The sequence below is a fragment of the Magnolia sinica genome, chromosome 8, assembly GCF_029962835.1.
Source record: "Magnolia sinica isolate HGM2019 chromosome 8, MsV1, whole genome shotgun sequence".
NCBI lineage: Eukaryota > Viridiplantae > Streptophyta > Magnoliopsida > Magnoliales > Magnoliaceae > Magnolia > Magnolia sinica.
The window spans coordinates 31,594,541-31,617,637 of NC_080580.1; the positions used below are offsets into that span (position 1 = coordinate 31,594,541).

A 23,097-nucleotide genomic window follows, 5' to 3' on the forward strand; every position below is an offset into this window, starting at 1 on the left:
ACGGTCATTCTTGGCCATTTCGTGTTGATTCACGGTCATTTCCAAGCATTTCACGGTCAATTCCCTTCACTTCACGGTCATTTCCACGCATTTCACGGTCAAAACCATTGCATTACTTCGGCAAAGATTTCTCTTCTTTGGCGGTCCAAGTCTTCCCTTTAAGCGCAGTGACATCTCTAGTGGCATGGAAGAGCAATGGGAGCGCCTTCGTCATGAATTTGAGCGAGGGAAGCTAGAAATTGAGTGAGAGAACCGAGGAATTGAGTGAGGGAACCTAAAAATTCAGCGAGGGAATCCTAGGAATTGAGCGAGGGAACCTAGAAATTGAGCGAGGCAACCTAGGATTTGAGCGAGGGAAGCTACAAATTATGCAAGGGAACCTAGAAATTGAGTGAGGCAACCTAGGATTTGAGCGAGGCAATGTAGGAATTGAGTGAGGGAACCTAGGAATTGAGCGAGGCAACGTAGAAATTCAACGAAGAATCCTAGTAATTGAGCGAGGGAAGCTAGAAATTAAACGAGGGATCCTAGAAATTCAGTGAGGCAACCAAGGATTTGAGCAAGGGAAGCTAGAAATTGAGCGAGGGTAGCTAGAAATTGAGCGAGGCAACCTAGGAATTGAGCGAGGGAAGCTAAAAATTGAGCGAGGGAACCTAAGAAATGAGCGAGGCAACGTAGAATTCAGTGAGGGAACCTAGAAATTGAGCGAGGGAAGCTAGGAATTGAGCGAGGCAACATAGGAAATGAGCGAGGGAAGCTAGAAATTCAGTGAGGCAATATATAAATTGAGCGAAGGAACCTAGGAATTAGTCGAGGTAACCTAGCAATTGAGCTAGGCAACGTAGAAATTCAGTGCAGCAACCAACGAAGTGAGTGAGGGAAGCTAGAAATTCAGCGAGGGAACTTATGAATTGAGTGAAACGGCCTATGAATTGAGCGAGGGAAGCTAGAAATTCAACGAGGGAACCTATGAATTGAGCGAGACAGCCTACGAATTGAGCGAGGGAAGCTAGAAATTCAGCGAGGCAACCTAAAAATTGAGTGAGAGAACCTAAGAATTGAGTGAGGGAAGCTAGGAATTGAGCAAGGGAAGCTAGGAATTGAGCGAGGCAACATGGGAATTGAGCGACATAAGCTAGAAATTCAGCAAGGCAATATTAAATTGAGTGAGGGAACCTAGCAATTGAGCGAGGCAACCTACAAATTGAGTAAGGCAACGTAGAAATTGAGCAAGACAACATAGGAATTGAGCAAGGGTTAGTATGAGGTGTGTAGGGAAACTTGAATTAGGCGGGGCAAACTAAAAGTTGAACAAAGCAAGCATGAAAGTTGAGTGATGGAAACATTTACACGTTATGAAATTTAATTCATTTTAAATTTTCCTGAAGTACAAATTGTGCGGGGTATATACAACACTATATATAATACAACATTCCACTGACAGTTATCATGGTTGACGGGTACATAAACCTGTTCATGTTTAAGAAGTAGGCTATCAGTTAAAAAATATGATCAAAGAACACATTATGACCTATTTTGATGTTATGTGCGAATGCATTACCCGTTCACTATACCAAATCTCCTTGGCATGTGATTTACCCAGTTGCTTGGCAATTGCGATGACATTGTTCATCATGCCTACCAAAGTTGCACGTTCCAAAGCAGACTTCGAGTCCCGATACGCCCTTAAAGTCGGCATACTAGTTTGAAGGCATGGCTATAACAAACATAATCAAAGAACAATACAAGTAGGAAAAACACGAATTAATTGGAAAAACAGGTTAGCAATACTCTGAAGTAAATATTTACCATAAAATAGGTGGGACAGAACTTGCAATCATGGGGATATGCAATTGCACAATCAGACTGTCTTTCCTCTAGGAAGTCAACATATTTGTCGATAGCCTACTTTACAAGATAATATGATTCAACAATAATCGATTAAAAGATATAACCGTATAAAAGTCAATGTATATAGACACTCTCGTACGAATGCTTACCACGCTATTAACCCACGCATCATCTACCCATATAGACTTGAACCATGAAGCCTCTCCTGTCTCCTTATTTGCTTCATAGTACTTTTCTAGCTCTTAGAGTTCATCCGTTAATAGCATCCTGAATGGATCCATCTGTAGATGAAATGGTATCGGAGATGTAGGAAAGTTACGGCTTCCTCAGGTCGCCTCACCATGTTCGGGGTTGTATCGATCAAAGACAGGGACAAGAATGGAGAAACCATTTAATAGGATGGCTTTGTCTCTCTCTCTCTACAATGGCAAGTTCCATTGCCCCAGCCATGGGTGCCATCTTAGTTTTTGTTGTGTCCACCTTAGCTACGGTTTACATCGTTGGTGATGCAACTGGATGGGCGATCGGCGTCGATTATAGTACCTGGACAAGTGGCAAAACCTTCTCCACCAGTGACCGCCTTGGTATGTTTTTCTAATCACGTGGTTGTAACATTACTAATCTTATTATAAAAGTGTTATCATGAAAAACACAAACACACACACACACAAAAGAAGAGAAGAACATGAAAAAATCAAGCAATGGTTTGTTTTGTTCTTTTGAATTTTAAATATACACCAATGCATGTACCTATATATGTGCACATGAACACACATGCATATCTGTAGAAATGTATCCTAGAGTTGAAAAATAAAAGAAGCAATAATTAGGGATTAATGCCTTCTTATTATTTTTATCCTATGGTAACACATTGTAAGAGGACTAATGCTTTACTCTATACAATCAATTTAATTAATCACCTCCAAGCTTTTGAAATTGTGACCTTTAGCCATGCTAGTGTTTAACTATGGAGGAGGGTTACATACGGTGGACGAGGTGAGCGCGAGTGACTACAAGAGTTACACGACAGGCAATTCGATTACTACAGATAGTAGCGGAACAACCACGATTGCACTCAAAAAGACTGGGACGCGTTACTTCATTTGTGGAGTGCCTGGTCACTGCAGCTAAGGGATGAAGCTCTCGGTCATGGTTGGTGCGGCAACTGGGTCATCTGACACACCCACAGGGCCTACTACTCCCACTACCTCACCTGGCACAACTACTCCGGCGACTACTACGACACCTACTGGCACTACTTGTTGGAATTTTATACAGATTAATGTATTTTTGTATAATGTGGAAACCAAAAAGTGTAAAATAATCAGAAATCAGGACAGGCTGAAGCACGTCTGAAACTCTGTCCTTAAAGCGTTATTTGCCCCTACTCAAGTGAATTGAGTATGTTGATAGGTTACAGGCAAATAGCTTCTAGGATACGACGAGCCTGGTGTGGGTCTGCATTCAGCAAACACGAAGGCCCACCAAATGGAACTCAATTAAACGCTTTCTGGCAGTATTACAATATAAAAGAAAAAATCCCAAAAGAAGAAGAAAAGAAGAGAAAAATTCTGCACAGGCCAGTTCAAATCTTCAGCTACTGGTTCAGTTGAACCGTTCTAGACCACACCGCTGGTCTGTTCTTCAAGCTAAGGTTTAAGCCTTGCTATGTTGCTGGAAACACTAGAATATATGAGTGGAGAGGGGCTGGCTGTCTCAGTTCGTATGGGTTTGCTGGAGTGAGTTGAGATGGTTTGGAAACCCATCCAGGTCCTCCTTTTATAGGCTATGGTGGCTAGGGGGTTATGGTCCAGAGACTTAAATTCCATTAAGCCATTTCTGGCTGTTGGAAAACTAGCCGTTTTCTGACTGTTGTGCATGGACCATCAAGCTGCTGCATGCTGACTGTTGTGAGACAACAGCTAGCCGTTTTCTAGCTGTTGGGCTAGCCATGCAGCAGTTACAGCTGGACCCTGCACTAATGGCTCAGCTGTTACAGTTTCTGCTGCAACAACTCTTTTCAGTCCCTCTATTTATACTGAGAGATTTCTCTCTCAGTCCTTTAGTCTCTCTGCTAACCAGCCACCCGCCATAGCCACTTAGTCGCACCGCGACTCCCACATGTCTCGCTCCGGTTCACTCAAGGTCGCGAAGGAGCGACTCTTTGCGACATGATGCGGATGTGCGAAGTGCAAAGTGCGTCACTAGCACCTTTACAGCCACACTCCTCACATGCCCACGCCCTCGCACCGAGCCCGTGCCCGAGCCGGAGCCCGAGCCCGCGCACGGGTGTTCCAGTGCTACGCACTAGAACACGCAAGGTCCATAGTCCACGGACTAGGTAGGTAAATATTATAATACTCCACTTCCTTCATATAAACCACAGGTTTTTCTCTTCTCTTTTTCATGTGGGACTATTCCAAAAAACACGTAGAAAAGTGTTTTTCAAAACAACTTTTTATATTATATTATATTTTATTATTAAAATATTTTTATTAAAATTAATATTTTTGCAACAATCCCCCACTTGATTTTTATAAAATATTTTCTCGGTTAAACAATATTGCCAGAATAATTTGCTTATATGTATAAAGAAATATATCTTTCGATTTTAATATTTCCTTAGTGTAAGTGTTTCAAAACTCTGTCGAAATGACTGGTAGCCGCAGCTTTGAACCAGTTATTCCTAGATAACAGAATTGTAAATACCTCACACATATTCGCTATGTGTTTGTTAGAGTTCCCACAATCTTGCTCAGCACAATTAATGGTCATGTGCTTATCCTAATTCATGAACGATCCCGAGAGAAAAACTCCTAACTCTCATGAGAGACGGCACCATCTTTACGTTCATATAGGTGAAATCTTTCCAGTATCTCCGTTACTATAAGATACTTGTCCTTATATACTGGATTTCATTAAGAGTTCTAAGACTCAACCCTCTATCGTAACGCTCAGCACTTATCTATTATGGATGAGGTTTTATAATTTTAGTGCTGAAAAACTTTTCATATATCAGTGACTTGTTCTTACCCATTAAACCCAAAATTAGAGATTTTCTGACTTTAGGTTGGGTTACCATCCTTGGTGGAACTTTGGTTGAAGAGTTTCAACCCCATCCCTCTAGTTGTAGCCTTTACTACCTCTCTCGGTAGAGGTTTAGTGAAAGGATCTGCTAGGTTATTGCTTGATTTCACATAAGAAATAGCAATGATTCCATCTCGAATCAATTGTCTAACATAATCATGTCGAAGACTAATATGTCTAGACTTACCATTATAAGTCACGATATAGGCTCTAGCTAATGTGGCTTCACTATCATAATGTAGTGACACAGCCGATATAGGCTTTACATAGAAAAGAATTTCTAATAGAAGATCCCTTAGCCACTCAGCCTCTTTGCCTGTTGCAGTCAGGGCTATAAATTCAGACTCCATAGTCAAATGCGTTATGCAAGTCTGTTTCTTGGATCCCCAAGATATAGCTGCACCTCCTAGGGTGAAAACCCACCCTTTAGTAGACTTGTTGTCCCCTGCACTCGATATCCAGCTCGCATCGGTATATCCTTCCAATACGGCAGGAAACTCTAAATAGAATAGTCCTAAGTCTTTGGTTGCTTTTAAGTAACCAAGGACTCTACTTATTGCATTCCAATGTTCAGTACTGGGGTTACTAGTAAACTTACTAAGTTTACTCACAGCATATGCGATATCAGGTCTAGTGTATTGCATAGCATACATAAGACTCCCTATAGCACTCGCATATTCTAATTGTGCAATGATTCTTCAAGTATTTTCTTTTAGCTTGATACTTGGATCAAATGAGATTTTTGCTTCTTTTATATTTAGATACTTAAACTTGTTTAGTATCTTCTCAATATAATGAGATTGACACAAAGCATAACCCCCACAATATTTTTTAACTTTGATACCAAGAATGGTATCAACTTGTCCAAGATCCTTCATTTTAAATACGGAAGATAGAAATCTTTTTGTTTCAGTTACACCTTCCATTTTATTACTTATTATTAACATGTCATCAACATACAAACAAATAATAATGATGTAATTACCATCTACTTTAGAATATATGCATTTGTCAGCTACATTATGCATGAAACCATGAGAAAGTATTTTGGAATCAAACTTCTCATGCCACTGTTTTGCTGCTTGTTTTAATCTATACAATGATTTGACTAATCTACATACTTTGTTTTCATTTCCTGGTAGAATGAATCCTTCAGATTGTTCCATGTATACCTCCTTGCTGAGGTCACCATTCAGGAATGCAGTCTTTACATCCATTTGGTGGATGTGAAGATGATGTATTGAAGCTAGCGCAAATAATATCCTAATGGATGTTATTCTAGCTACAGGAGAGTATGTGTCAAAGTAATCTATCCCTTCTTTTTGTCTAAAACCCTTAGCTACTAGTCAAGCTTTAAGGTTTGGATAGTCCCATCAGTGTGATATTTCTTCCTGAATACCCATTTACAACCTATGGGTCTAGAACCTGGAGGTAAGTTAACTAGCTCCCATGTTTGATTTGATAGTATAGATTCCATTTCTCGTTTATAGCTTCTTTCCAGAAAGTTGAGTCTCTAGAGGATATGACCTCTTTATATGTTTTAGGATCATCTTTTATAGTCATTACTATATGTATTTTTCTTATAACATTTTCTCTATCTTCTTCTACAAGATGAAAAATGACACGTTGTGAGTCTATATAGTTATCTCCTAGACTCTTCTCTATTCTTGTCCTTTGACTTCTACGAGGCTCAATAGGAGCTTCCACCATCTGTGGAGCTGTGCTATCTGGTTCTCTATTAGGAGTTTGGATTTCATTCTCCTTTGACTCCAAGGATAGTGAGTTCTCAAAGAACTCAACATCTCTTGATTCTATTATTGTATTAGACTCTATGTCTAGAAGTGTATAAGCTTTACTATTTTGTGCATACCCTACGAAGGCGAACTTAATAGCTCTTGGTCCTAACTTAGTTCTTTTTGGATCAGGGGTTCTGCAATATGCAAGACACCCCCACACTTTTAGATATCCTAGGTTAGGTTTTCTACCTCTCCATGTTTCATATGGAGATATTTTATATTTTTTAGATGGAATTCTGTTTATTATATGGCATGCTGCAAGCAGTGCCTCTCCCCATAGACTTAGTGGCAACTTTGCTCTTATCAGCATTGAGTTGACCATTTCTACTAATGTTCTATTCTTTCTTTCAGCTATTCCGTTTTGTTGAGGTATATATGGCGCTGTACATTGATGTATTGTCCATGTTCTTCACAGAAGTTATCAAATTCATTGGAGAAGTATTCTCCTCCTCTATCGCTACGGAGAATTTTTATTTTCTTATTCAGTTGATTCTCCACTTCTGCTTTATATATTTTAAACATCCTTAATGCTTCATCTTTACTTTTTAATAGGTACACATACACATACACATACCTAGAGTAATCATCTATAAAGGTTATGAAGTACCATTTACCTCCACGAGTAAGAATGCTGTTTAACACACAGATGCCACTGTGCACAAGATCCAATATTTGAGACGATCTTTCAACACTTGGAAAAGATTTCTTTGTCATTTGGATCTTATGCACACTTCACATTTTTCGGTTTCATTATCTGTGTATGAGATTAAACCATTCTTAGCCATGAACTTCAACGTACTATACCCTATATGGGCTAGTCTATCATGCCACAGTTCAGCGGATTCAACCATATACACAGAAGTGCTACTTTCATTCAGAGAAAACTTAACCATTCCGTTACATGCATATCCCTTTCTGATAAGATTCTCATTTTTGGATAGAATCAGTTTACCTGACTCATACACCACTCGTATGCTTGGTTTTCCCAGAAGATCCTCAGAAACTAAGTTTCTCCTCATGTCTGGGACGTGCAGTACATTAGTTAGAATCACTTTCTTTCCAGAGGTGAATATCAGTTCGACAGTTCCTTTGCCGATGACCTTCAATCGGACTTCATTACCCATTTGGACTTCTTGACCATCGGTCAATTCCTCATAGGTTTTGAAGGCTGATTTGTCGTAGCACACATGTACAGTAGCGGCAGTATCATACCATCAACCTGGAACTTTGCCTTGGATGGTATTCACCTCAGTGATCATAGCCACAATATCGCCTTCTTCTACTGCACTTGCCTCTTTTTTGGATTTGCGAAAGCGGCATACTCGAGCATAGTGCCCGGTTTTTCCACAGACATGACATGGGCCCTTGAACTTTCCGTTCTTCTTTTGGGTGTTCTTCTTGAATTTCTCTTTATTAGGTTTCAGGGAATCGTCCTTCTCGGGATGTTTGTTATTAGTGTTTTCTACAGCATGTACCTTGGACGAGGTATTCCCATTATCATTTTTTCTATCGCGGTTATGGGATTCTTCCTCAATCCTGAGGTGTTTTTGGATTTGTTCTAGTGTGTAGTCCTCGGTTTTATGCAGCAACTTCTTTTTATAGTCTTTCCACATCGGTGGCAATTTGGCGATTATATCCCCGACTTGGAATGATTCAGGAAGATCGATTTTTATCACTTTGATTTTGTTTACTATTAGCTGCAATTCTTGGATTTGGGGCAGCAGCGGTTTATTATCTACCATGCTGAAGTCAAAATACCTGGCGATGAGAAACTTGTTGGTACCTTCTTCTTCAGCCTTGTATTTGAATTCCAAAGTGGCCCAGATCTCCTTTGCTGATAACATCTGTTTGTACAGATCGTACAAGCGGTCGGAGAGAGCGTTTAGAATGTGTCCTCGACACAAGAGTTCGTCTTCGGCTCTTTTGATGCGGGCAGCTACTTGTTCAGGTGTGTCGTTTTCAGATGCTTCAGGTAGTGCTTGCAAATTTGGATCTAATATGTAATAGATCTTCAGCGCCGTCAGGAGAAATTTCAGCTTGTCTTGCCATCTTGTAAAATTGGTTCCATCGAACCGATCAAGACGTACAAGTCCTGATTCATCAACTTGATGGATGAAACACTGTCGGCTTCCATCAGAAGAATAACGCTTTAAGATTGTTTGAATTTTATACAGATTAATGTATTTCTGTATAATGTGGAAACCGAAAAGTGTAAAATAATCAGAAATCAGGACAGGCTGAAGCATGTCTGAAACGCTGTCCTTAAAGCGTTATTTGCCCCTACTCAAGTGAATTGAGTATGCTGATAGGTTATAGGCAAATAACTTCTAGGATACAACGAGCCTGGTGTGGGTCTGCATTCAGCAAACACGAAGGCCCACCAAATGGAACTCAATTAAACGCTTTCTGGCAGTATTACAATATAAAAGAAAAAATCCCAAAAGAAGAAGAAAAGAAGAGAAAAATTCTGCACAGGCCAGTTCAAATCTTCAGCTACTGGTTCAGTTGAACCGTTCTAGACCACACCGCTGGTCTGTTCTTCAAGCTAAGGTTTAAGCCTTGCTATGTTGCTGGAAACACTAGAATATATGAGTGGAGAGGGGCTGACTGTCTCAGTTCGTATGGGTTTACTGGAGTGAGTTGAGATGGTTTGGAAACCCATCCAGGTCCTCCTTTTATAGGCTATTGTGGCTAGGGGGTTATGGTCCAGAGACTTAAATTCCATTAAGCCATTTCTGGCTGTTGGAAAACTAGCCGTTTTCTGACTATTGTGCATGGACCATCAAGTTGCTGTATGCTGACTGTTGTGAGACAACAGCTAGCGTTTTCTAGCTGTTGGGCTAGCCATGCAGCAGTTACAGCTGGACCCTACACTAATGGCTCAATTGTTACAGTTTCTGCTGCAACAGCTCTTTTCAGTCCCTCTATTTATACTGAGAGATTTTTCTCTCAGTCCTTTAGTCTCTCTACTAACCAGCCACCCGCCATAGCCACTTAGTCGCACCGCGACTCGCACACGTCTCGCTCCGGTTCGCTCAAGGTCGCGAAGGAGCGACTCTCTGCGACACGATGCGGATGTGCGAAGTGCGCCACTACAGCCACACTACCTCACATGCCCACGCTCTCGCACCGAGCCCGAGCCCGAGTGCGAGCGCGCGCGCGTACGCACTGGAACACCCAAGGTCTATAGTCCACGGACTAGGTAGGTAAATATTATAATACTCCACTTCCTTCATATAAACCATAGGTTTTTCTCTTCTCTTTTCCATGTGGGACTATTCCAAAAAACCTGTAGAAAAGTGTTTTTCAAAACAACTTTTTTATATTATATTATATTTTATTATTAAAATATTTTTATTAAAATCAATATTTTTACAACACTACTTCCACACATTCAGCTAGCAGCACATGTTTCCCTTCTTTAGTTATGTTACTCATTGGAGTGGGATTAGTCCAGCTGGACCTCTTCTAAGCTAGCCAGGGCAGTGGCAGTGCATGCATTCTCTTTCTATCTTTCTCTAGTTTGTGAGTTTTTTTATGTTGAACGAATGTTTTAGGTCTGTTTCTTTTGTCATTCTGATGTGTACGTATGAGATAAAATAGAGAAAGCCTCGACTCCAACCGGTTGGACCATTAATTACCATCCACTAAATAACCTCCAATCTTTCTATGGTGTGGACCACCTGATGAGTCTGTAAGGCTGATTTTGCAATGCCATGCTTATGGTGGGGAAGCTTACTGGAAGGGTTGGACGTTATTCCTTGGTTGGACCATAACAGTTGGACTTGGGACCATCTCATAAGGCATGGCTCTCACTTATATATGTTTGGGCTTGTTTATTTGGAGCATTTTGTGTGGAGCTTTCTTGCAATGCATCAATAGCCGTTGGTTTTGAGTCATGTTTCAGTGATCCAGACGGTTTATATATATGATAGGCCTAATTGTGGTGGCTGGGACATGAAAGTATAAAAAAACTCTTGTATTGGAATATTTTAATTGATTGATCATTTAAATATGGACCGTTGCTCAACTGTTGTTTTCTGGGCCATTAATCAAAAGTTTAGGATCTTCCAATCTTGATGATTTTATTTTTTTTCAAGCAGCTACCATTAGTTGAACATCTTGTTAGATCAATGGTCTGGATTCTTTAAAACACGGCACATGGGCCATGTTCAACGGCTATAAGTTCTGCACATTGCACCCAACCTGTTATGATGACTAAGCGTCACTTACACTTAATTTCTCGTGTGACTTGTGAGTGACTATCATGTGGGAAAGGTCACCCAAAATTGATTGTGGGCCACCCAACAGTTGTGACACCCATAATATATCTTAGCTCTCACATAAATGATCGACGGTTATGAATTATCGACAGCGAGAGGTTGGTATAAGTGCTGACACCAAATCATTCCTCTGATTTTATAGGGAAAATGACCACCGTAGACAAAGCCTTTTATCCAGCGGTTTTTATGAAGGAATACAAACTTATGTTACCAACTTAGACTAGTACGTGCGGACAGCAAATTTGAGGACGAAACTACCCCTCCTTTTCACTTTTCATTGCTGCGTCGTTTCCTCTCCCTCTCTTCCCTCGCTCCATTTTAGCAAAAAAAAAAAAAAAAAAGAAAAAAAAAGACGAAAACTCCACTACATCTGTTGCTTGGATCTCACCACGCTCTAGCTGGATCCCACCCTCACTATGCATCAGCATTAGGGCGTTTTTTCTGAAAATGGTCCCTCCACGGAAGAAAGTACGCATTACAGGTATAATCTAGTACATTTACCTAAACGGTGTAAATTTTTTGTGGGCCATTGAACTGCTGGATGAAGCTCGCATCTTGGTTTTCGGTTCATCCATGCGAAAATCATCCTATGAACATGATGGATTACAAGTAAAACATCATTGTGGGGGCATAATAAGGTTTCTACGGTGGAACCACTGTTTCCTGTGGTGTGATTCACTTGATATTTCGATATGCCACCATTTTGGGCTGAAACCCTTACTTTAGATGGAAAAATAGATGAACGTCGTGGATAGTCCACGTACATTCAAGGCAGGCCCAACTCAATTTTATTTATTTATTATTATTATTATTTTTTACTATTAAATTTTTTTTTTTTTTGGGTTAGCTTATTAGTACACACCCATGTCAGTGCACACACTCCATGTTAGCCACCCCCGCTAGGGATCGATACCAAGACCTCAAGTGTTGACACGAGGTATCTCCACTCAGTCTGCCAATTGAGCTATGGATCTGGGTGTGCCCAACTGAGTTAACTCAACACTAAAAGTGTGTACTGAGCAAACTATAAATCCAAATTGCGAGAGGTGTTGGTCCATTTGACCTACTTCTCGTTTCATGATTGGTGAAATTTCCCAAGCAATGCATAAATTTGATGGAGATATCATAAAAATATGATGGGGACCTTCCACGGATTCATGTAATGTAACGGAAAATTTTATCAACCGGCTCGTTCAATTTCATTAATTGCTCGGTCAAATTCACTGAAGAGAATTTCATGTAAATCTCGATCAATTTCATTCACTACTCGGTCAAATTCACCAAAGAGCAAATTGTTAGGCTAGGTCAATTACATTTAAAGTTCATTCCAATTCATGTTAGCCTCACCCAATTTCAAGCTTGCCTCGCTCAAATTCATGTTTCCCTTGCTCAATTTCTCATTTGCCTCGTTGAATTTTTATGTTGCCCCGCTCAATTTCTAGCTTCCCTCGCTCAATTCCTAGGTTGCCTCGCTCAATTGATAGGTTGCCTTGCTTAATTCCTAGGTTCCCTCGCTCGATTCCTAGGTTGCCCCGTTCAAATCCTACATTGCCTCGCTCAATTTCTAGGTTCCCTCGCTCAATTTGTAGCTTCCCTCGCTCAAATCGTAAGTTGCCTCGCTGAATTTCTAGGTTCCCTCGCTGAATTTCTAGGTTCCATCAATTCTCAGGTTACCTCGCTTAATTCCTACGTTGCCTCGCTCAATTTCTAGCTTCCCTTGCTCAATTTCTACCTTCCCTCGCTCAATTCCTAGGTTACCTCGCTGAATTCCTATGTTGCCTCGCTCAATTCCTAGGTTGCTTCGCTTAATTTCTAGGTTCCCTCACTCAATTTCTAGCTTTCCTCGCTCAAATCCTAGGTTGCATCGCTCAATTTCTAGTTTCCTTTGCTCAATTTCTAGCTTTCCTCGCACAAATCATCGGTTGCCTCGCTCAATTTCTAGCTTCCTTCACTCAATTTCTACCTTCCCTCACTCAATTCCTAGGTTACCTCACTGAATTCCTACGTTTCTAACTTTCCTTGCAAATTTCTAGGTTCCATCGCTCAATTCCTAGGTTACCTCGCTGAATTCCTAAGTTGCCTCGCTCAATTCCTAGGTTACCTTGCTCAATTTCTAGTTTCCTTTGCTCAATTTCTAGCTTTTCTCACTCAAATCCTAGGTTGCCTCGCTCAATATCTAGCTTTTGTCGCTCAATTTCTACCTTCCTTCGCTCAATTCTTAGGTTACCTCACTGAATTCCTACGTTGCCTCGCTCAATTCCTACGTTGTCTCGCTCAATGTCTAGGTTCCCTCGCTCAATTTCTAGCTTTCCTCGCTCAAATCCTAGCTTCCCTTGCTCAATTTCTAGCTTCCCTCGCTCAATTCCTAAGTTCCCTCGCTGAATTTCTAGGTTCCCTCGCTCAATTTCTATGTTCCCTTGCTCAATTCCTAGCTTCCCTCGCTCAATTCCTAGGTTCTCTCGCTCATTTTTTAGGTTGCCTTGCTAAATTTCTAGCTTCCCTTACTCAATTCGTAGGCTGTCTCGCTCAATTCATAGGTTCCCTCGCTGAATTTCTATGTTGCCTCGCTCAATTCGTTGGTTGCCTCACTGAATTTCTACTTTGCCTCTCTCAATTGCTAGATTGCCTCGCCCAATTCCTAGGTTCCTTCGCACAATTTATATATTATATCGCTGAATTTCTAGCTTCGCTCGCTCAATTCCTAGGTTGCCTCGCTTAATTTCTAGCTTCCCTCGCTTAATTCTTAGGTTCCCTCATTCAATTCGTAGGTTCTCTCGCTCAATTTTTAGGTTACCTCGCTGAATTTTTGTAAGTGCTATAGTTTATATCTCTGTCTGTTGTCAAATTTGTGGTGCCAAAATCACTGTTATATATAACTTGCATAAGTGAAGCTCTCTCAAGGATCAACATTCATGAACAAGCTAAGCTCACAACAAGCAAAGCTCACAAGTACAAGGATCAATCTTAAATGCAAGAACTGCTCACAAGACAAGACTCGAGCTGCAAGACTTCAAGAAGAGTACAAGGCAGTTTGTAAAGAACTTAAGATACTTTCAAGATTGAGCTACATCAAGATTTCAAGATTATGCTACATCAAGATTTCAAGATTGAACTACATCAAGACTTCAAGGCTCATACTTCAAGGTCACTAGTTCCTAATGTTTCAATGTCCTTACTTCATGGTTTAGGTTTGACTGACCTTACGTTGACCTTAGAAGTAGGTCATTTTGGATACATAAATCGAATGTTTATTTTACATAAGTTTGGTCTATTCTTCGACTAGTCCTAGGCCTTCTTCGACTAGTCCTAGAGTTGCTTCGACCAGTCTAAGAAATTTCTCGATCAGTCGTGAGTTTGTTACAAAAATCGAATAATTTCTTTTAGGCTTCGACTAGTCCAGGAATCTATTCGACCAGTCGAAGGAACAGTGTCGACTGCATCTTCAACTAGTCGAAAATCTTCGACTCAAAATCCAGCGGTATTTTTCAGGTTCTTCGACCAGTCGAAGGAGACCTTCGACCAGTCAAAGGTGACCTACGACCAGTCGAAGGAGACCTTCGACCAGTCGTAGAACGGTCAAAGCTTATCGCGCCTGATTTTTCAAATATCTGTTATTGCTTCGACTAGTCGAAGAGCTCCCTAGACCAGTCGAAGACGCGATCTGCTCACCTATAAATAGTGCACAAATCTCAGAAGAAATCATCGAATTAATTAATCCATTCAAGTCAATCTTCGTCGAACTTCTAAGAGATAATTCTGTGCTCCATCTAAGCTAAGTGTGCTTATTTAATATTCTCTTTCCTTAGCTTTATTTAATTGATTTTGTCTCTGCTATTCCAATCTAATTTGATAAGAAGAATTGTTATTTCCTTTCTTTGGAATCAAAATCAATTAAGGCAAGCCCAATTTGGTTTAATTTAAAATCTATTAGAATTAGAACCATTGTAATTGAGTACTGGACATTGAACTTGGACATTCGATCATCTACTCTGACTTGGTTCTACCGGGCTGCTACAACGAAGGAGATAATCAGTTATTTTACATTTAATTGTAAATTCCTTTCTGTTTTGGTTTCTTTCAAGATTTGCAAGAAAAATCTTGTTGTATTGGTTATTTGAGGAGAGCCAGGAAAACTCAGAAGTGGGGTTTTTTTAATTGTGTAAACCCACAGACAAAGACACAATTGTAAAGGTTTTGGGTGAACCTGGGAAAACCTATTTTGTTAGTGAACGCTAATATCCCCTATGTGAGGATATTAGGAGTGGAGTAGCATTTTGTGTGGCTGTTGTTTAACAGTTGGTGAACACACAGGCAAACCACTATAATCCCTTGTGTTGTGGTTGAATGATTTATACTTCTGATCTTTAATTATTCTTTTGTGGGATGTATGTATGGTGTTGAATGTTATAATCATTTAATTCAAGCATTGTGAGAATTTTGTAATAGTTTAAATTTATTTTCTGCTATTCCTTTATCAGCTTGATATTCAATTTCCTTTAAAAGTTGTTCCAGCAAGGTTGCCCTGCCATTTTTATGGTGTATGGCTGTCCCTAGAACAATACATTTGTGATTATAATTTATTTCAATTCAGTTTGTATTTATTTCTGTATTCCTCTTTGGTTTGAGATTTGATACAAAGATCTTTATAGAAATAAGGTTGTCCTACCATAAACTCTGGTTTTTGGTGTAAGGTTGTCCGTAGAACAACATTTGTATCAACCTCTCAAGATCTGAATTTTGAGGTTATTTTACTTTCTTGCATTGTGATTTATTTTGGCTATCATATTCTTTTTAATTCCGCTGTTATAAGTTTTATTTGGCATTGTCCTATTCACCCCCCCTCTAGGACATATAGCTAGGCCTTTTCAAGTGGTATTAGAGACTAATAGCTCTTTTTTAATTCTTGGATTTAATTCCTGAGCTAACGATTTAAGCTATTTAAGATGTCAAATTTTGATAGCCTTTCAGTCACAAGGCCTCCACCCTTTGATGGCTCCAACTATGCCTATTGGAAAGCCAGAATGAGGATCTTCCTCAAATCAATGGATGAAAATGTGTGGCAAGCCACAGTGACTGAATGGAAACCTCCTATCATGGAAGTTACTGGGGTTGATGGTTCAAAATCTATGAAAGTCACACCATATTACCAATAGACAACTCTTCAGAAAAGTGAGAGTAGTGCAAATGTTAAAGCACTAAATGCAATTACTTGCGCACTATCACCGGATGAGTTCAAAAGAATCATTTCCTGTGATACTGCAAAGCAAGCTTGGGATATATTAGAAATGACACACGAGGGTACTACAATTGTCAAAAAATCTAAAGTCCAACTCCTCACAACCAGATTTGAAGAAATTCATATGGAGGAAAATGAAATATTTATGGACTTTTACACTAGATTGAATGACATTGTAAACTCAATGTGGGGTCTTAGCGATAAAATCCCAGAAAGTAAAGTGTGTGTAAAAATATTACGCTCACTTCCTGAACGGTTCAATTCTAAAGTAACCGCGATCCAGGAACTTCGTGATACGGATAATATGAGGGTAGAAGAACTAGTTGGTTCTCTACAAACCTACGAGTTAAACTTTAAAGCTCCTAAAGGTAAATCTATCGCACTAAAATCTTCTAAATGTAATTCAAAAGATGATTCAGAAGATGATATGGCTCTTTTAGCTAAGAAATTTTACAAGATTTTCAAAAGCAAGAAAAGGGTTTATTTTCAAAAATCAAATGATAAAAAGAAGTTTAGACCCAAATCTCGAAAATCTTTGAAAGATAGTCAATGTTACAACTGTCAAGAATATGGGCACTTAGCAAATAGATGTCCTAAAAGGGACAAACCCAAGAAGAAGGGTATGTTAGCAAATAGATGTCCTAAAAGGGACAAACGCATAGTGAATGTGAAAATGAAGATGATCTTCAAGACGCTTACAATGCCCTATATAAGGAAAGTTGTAAAATTGCTGTCAAACTTAAACTTCAAAAAGAAAAGTTTTCTAAAATCAAAAAATGTTTTGAATGACTTGTCTTAGAAAAATCAAAAATTTCAGATTGTTTTAAAAAATCAAAATGCGATTTGGAATTCAAAAACTCCCTAATTATTGATTTAAAATATGAAATTGAGAAACTTAAAACTGAAGTATCTTCTCTTCTGAGTCTAAAGGACACATGAAAATATGCCCAAGGTGATCCAAAGTTAGAAAAACTGTTATCCGGATCAAGAAAATGTGGCGATCGATCCGGGTTGGGCTATGATAAAAATCTACCTCCTAAACAAAAGTATACCCCTATGTTTGTTAAAGGAGAGTCCTCAAACTCAAAAGGGAAAAGTACTTATCAAGATTTTTCTAGAAATTCAAAAACTTTTCAAAAACCTAGAAGCAGCCATGTCAACTTTAATCAAAAACAAAATCCACTAGCTGAAAAGATAGTTGATTTACTCAAGGAGCTCTTAAAATCTAACTCTATAGGTCATTTCTACAAATATACACAAAAGAAGACCAACTATATTCCTAAACCCAAAACAGTTATGAAATGGGTTCCTAAAGTTACCTGCTTGGTTGCTCACACTGCTTTCAAAGCAACAAGTCATTCAAAGTGGTACCTAGACAGTGGATGCTCCAGGCATATGATAGGTGACAAAGCTTTATTCACGGATCTAAAAGATATGACTAATGGTTCAATCACATTTGGTGATGGTAGTAACTGCAAGATTATAGGCCAAGGTACGGTTCAACTTTTTAATCTTCCTGTGTTTAAAAATGTAAGCCCCGTATCCTAAACCGTACCGTTCCATAGGCTTCCGCGGTCTTTCCGGTCGAATTCCGGCAACCTTCGACCCTTAACCGGTATTTGCGCACGACCTGGTTTCTCATGCCGTCAACCCGAGTCGACTCAACCCAGGACTTATACCTTAGCGACCGCGTCGTCGCCGCGGTTCCGATGCCGCGACTTGTGCGCCGAGGCGATACCATGGTTGGGAGATGTAGGCCAGCGTTCGGTGCGAAGAAAACACCGCGCGTGCGAATTTCGAGGGAATCTCTACAAGTTGTCACATCAATCAATCCCATCATATCAAGTACACATCACCTTTCACCCTTTCCCAAGCAAACCCCCAAAGTTAAAAAGTTCTTACACCACCCATACCCTTTCTTACAACTTTTGCCAAAAAAGTCAAAAAGCCTCTTACACTCCCATCCCTCTCTCCCATCCATCACTCCATCGCCCATCACTCTCTCTCTCTCTCTCCCTTTACAACTCTCTCTCTCATTCATTTTTTTTCAAATCCAATCCAAGCAAGAAAGCACCATACGTATGAACCTCTCCAAGCCCTCCCATGGTGAGAAAATGCATTTGTGAGGCCCACCTTTCCTACCCCTTCATCTCTCATCTCAACCATCCATTTCTCATCTTCCTCCATCAAAGAGAAGCACAAGGAGCTAAGGAAGCCAAGGGAGCAAGAAGATCAAGCGGTGGGTGTTTCGATAGGGTAGATTTTCATGTTTTTAAGATGGGCCAAGTGAGGCCAACCGATCAATGGTTTGGATCTCACTTTGGACCCTAAGATGTGGCCGATGGCCCACTTGGATCATCATGATCATTCCATGATGGGGCCATTCTCCATGGACCCCATCATGATGTTTATTTCTTTGCATGCTTAGGGTCATCTAGACCGTCTATTTTAGTGGAGAAGGGATCTCCACTGTTGGATTTCGATTTCATGGACCCACATGTAATGGGACCCACTTGATGTATGATTTAGTGCAAGGGAGGGCCCATAGTGCCGGGGTCCCTCCATCACGCGGGTCTCACTCTCTATCCCTCTCTCTTTTATTTTATTTTATTTTATTTTTGTGATGATAATGAGGTTATGTGGCCCACTTGAATGGACCCCACCATGAGGTAGGTATTTTATCCAAACCATGTTCAAGTGGAGCCCACCTTTTATGTATGGTACCCACACCACTCAAGCATGTGGTGGCCCACCTGAGCAGGGCCCACCTCCAACGAATGTGTTAAGTCCAGTGTTCCCTGGACGTTTGCTGGAAAGAAACCAAATTTGCTTGGTTCCAAGTCAATCAGGATGGCCCACTCATGTAGACCCCACCTTGATGTATGTATTAAATCCATGCCGTCCATTCCTTTCCCAAGCTTGTTTTAGGCGTTAAGCCGAAAGATGGGACCAATCAGACTTTCAGGCGGGCCATGGCACGGCAAACAACGGGTTTACCATTGAATTATTCCCTATTGTTTCTATACGCCGAAACAGGCCCAATATTGGGCTTGTTTTGCTTGTCAGGAGCTATGGAAGGCCGTTGGACGGAGTAGATTGTTTAGATGTGGACCCCACCTACGAAAACCATGGAAAAATAGAAATTCAAAAAAAATAAAAATAAATTATCAACACAGCAGCGTCGGCTGCTGTGTCAGAGAGGGCAGCAGCGCTGCCTGCGCACCAGCGCCAGCGGGCGGTCAGACCGACGGACGTACAGCCACCACGGCTGTAGCCGTGGGCCCCACCTTGATGTTTATATGTCATCTAACCCGTTCATAGTGTGGGCCACCCCCTGACGTGGGCCCACCCCAAAAATCAGCCTGATCCAAGACTCAGGCGGCCCACACCGTAGGAAACAGTGGGATTGAACCTCTACCTTTGAAACCCTTTTGGGGCCCACAGAAGTTTAGGATCAACATGAAATTTGTTTTTACCCTTCACCTAGGTCCATGCGACCTTATCAAGGGTTTGGATGGAATATAAACATTATGGTGGGCCCCACATGGAGCCCACAAAAAAATGTATATAATATTTCCACCTGGACGGTGGAGCCCACTGTGATGATTGTGTGGAGCCCACTATGATGTTTGGGTGCCCTTATGCGTGCGTGTGTGGGTGTGTATGTGTGTGTGTGTGTGTGTGTATATATATATATATATATATATGGATATATCTAATATTATATTATATATAATATTTTATGTACTATATATATATATTATATTATTATATATATTTTTTGATGGTGATGGGAGGCCCATCTCAGTACTTATGGCCCATGATTGAGGCCCACTTTGATTTATATGTAAGGCCCATGGTCGAGGCCCATTTGATGTGTTAGGGGCCCATGGGTTAAGGCCCATTAAGATGTATTAGGACCATGGGTCGAGGCCCATTTGATGTACATATGGGGCCCAATTGGTGTGGCCCATTTGATACTCATAAGGCCCATGAGATTAGGCCCATTTAATGCATTCTAAGGCCCACGGGTTATGGCCCATTGCAATGCACATAAGGCCCATTGGTGTGGCCCATTGATGTGGCTCACTTGATGAACATGAGGCCCATATGATACGGCCCATTTGATGTATTGAAGGCCCAATGAGATATACCTAAGGTTCATTGCAATGTGCAGTCCCAACATGATTTATGTAATGATGTTTACGTCAGGGTTATGCCTTGGGAGCAATGGTGGTTTGACGTCCACATTGCAAGTATAGTGTGGTTAAATGTTCGCATTATGACTTTCCCTAGGGCCCATTATTAGGCTCGTACGTCTGATGTGTAGGCCGTCTAGGCCCATCTTTGTTATGATTATCATCTATCCTATATAACATGTTTAGTTCCATGATTCATTATCATATGCATCATACGTATGCTTGATATGAGAAATGACCGATCATAGCATATGCCTTCGGGCAGATTGTCTAGGGGCCCCCGTACAGGGGTGTTGCCCTACATGAGCGCGCGATACGCGCAGGATTGCTGTATGACTGGATAGTGTGATTCATGCATTCGCATTGTGTGATATGGTTACTGTACGCCCTAACGACATCAGGGCCATAGCCTCCACAGACGTATCGTGGTTAGCAGGATTGGATACCAGAAATACTGTTCTACATGGGGTGCGATAGATATCCCTGGGTGAAAGTCCCTAAACCCTTATAGTACCAGGAGGTTGCTCCAACGTCTAGACTGAGTGGGTGCATGAGCGCTGAGTGCCGATTACCAGATGGTTGCGCTTTCCACTATGTCGTGGTCGGTTGGAAGGGGGTGCGGCCTTACCCGCCCAAGAGTAGGGGCAATGCTAGGCTGAGTCTGACCAGAACGATGAATGGGTCCGCTGTTGACGAGCCGAGCCCGATATTGGTAGGCAGATAGTGAGGTCTTTTCCACTCACCTTATTGAGCGCGATGGGGCGGCAATCTGGCTTGGAGTATACTAGACCCCGGTGATATTCCAGATTTTGAGCTGTATTGATATGTGGACTTAGATGAGGATTTGCATGCTTGAGTTGCATTTCGCATTGCATGGCCTTGGTATGGCCGACATCATTCTTTGCACCGCATGGCCTTGGTACGGCTAATGGGATTCTTGGCATTCATCAGCATGTTCCGCATTACTCTGATACTGCATAACTGCATTATCACCTTGAGCATACACTTTCACCACCCTCTAAGCTTTCTATAAGCTTATGCACGACCGTTGCGTGCAGGTGACGTTGGATCGCAGCAGCGTTGAGGCTTGGATGCGTGGCAAATCATTTTAGAGTTTTTGTTCATCATCATTGTATTTCCCTTTATGCTCATTGTACTTGTAAAGTTTTTGATCATAGTGGAAATGTGATTGAGTTTTTGGGTTGTTGTTTGTGGGTTATGCCTTTGGTTATGCTTATTACGAATTAAACTTGTAAGTGCTATAGTTTCTATCCCTGTTTGTTGTCAAATTTGTGGTGCCAAAATCACTATTATACTCTGTTATATATAACTTGCTTAAGTGAAGCTCTCTCAAGGATCAACATTCATGAACAAGCTAAGCTCACAACAAGCAAAGCTCTCAAGTAGAAAGATCAATCTTGAATGCAAGAACTGCTCACAAGACAAGACTCAAGCTGAACGCAAGACTCAAGCTGCAAGACTTCAAGAAGAGTTCAAGGCAGTTTGTACACTTTCAAGATTGAGCTACATCAAGGTTTAATCTACATCAAGACTTCAAGGCTCATACTTCAAGGTCTCTTGTTCATAATGTTTCAATGTCCATACTTCATGATTGAGGTTTGATTGACCTTAGAAGTAGGTCATTTCGGATACATAAACCGAATGTTATTTTACATGTGATTGGTCTGTTCTTCGAGTAGTCCTAGGCCTTCTTCGACTAGTCCTAGACTTGCTTCGACCAGTCTAAGAAATTCTTCGACCAGTCGTGAGTTTGTTAATATTCCGGATAAAATCTGTTAGCCTTCGACTAGTCCAGGAATCTGTTCGACCAGTCGTAGGAACAGTGTCGACTGATCTTCGACCAGTCGTACAATCTACGACTCGAAGTCCAGCGAAGATTTTCAGAACCTACGACCAGTCGAAGGAAACCTACGACCAGTCGTAGAACGGTCAAAGCAAATCCCGCCGGATTTTTCAAATATCTGTTAGAGCTTCGACTAGTCGTAGAGCACTCTAGACCAGTCGAAGACCCGATCTTCTCACTTATAAATAGAGCACGAATCTCAGAAGAAATCATCGATTTAATTAATTCATTCACGCCAATCTTCGTCGAGCTTCTGAGAGATAATTCTGTGCTCCATCTAAGCTAAGTGTGCTTATTTAATATTCTCTTTCCTTAGCTTTATTTTAATTGATTTTGTTTCTTATATTCCAATCTGATTTGATAAGAGGAATTATTATTCCCTTTCTTTGGAATCAAAATCAATTAAGGCAAGCCCTATTTGGTTTAATTTAAAATCTATTAGAATTAGAACCATTGTAATCGAGTACTGGACATTGAACTTGGACATTCAATCATCTACTCTGACTTAGTTCTACCGGGCTGCTACAACGAAGGAGATAATCAGGTATTTTACATTTAATTGTAAATCCTTTTCTATTTTGGTTTCTTTTAAGATTTGCCAGAAAAATCTTGTTGTATTGGTTTTCTGAGGAGAGCCAGGAAAACTCAGAAGTGGGGTTTTTTTAATTGTGTAAGCCCACATACAAAGACACAATTGTAAGGGTTTTGGGTGAACCTGGGAAAACCTATTTTTAGTGAACGCTAATATCCCCTGTGTGAGGATATTAGGAGTGGAGTAGCT

General features: G+C 40.7%; 1 pseudogene; it reads left to right on the plus strand.

Moving 5' to 3' along the window:
- The first annotated feature begins 2,271 nt into the window (after positions 1-2,271).
- Positions 2,272-23,097, plus strand: part of LOC131254208 (blue copper protein-like) — a 45,805-nt pseudogene continuing 24,979 nt past the window's right edge.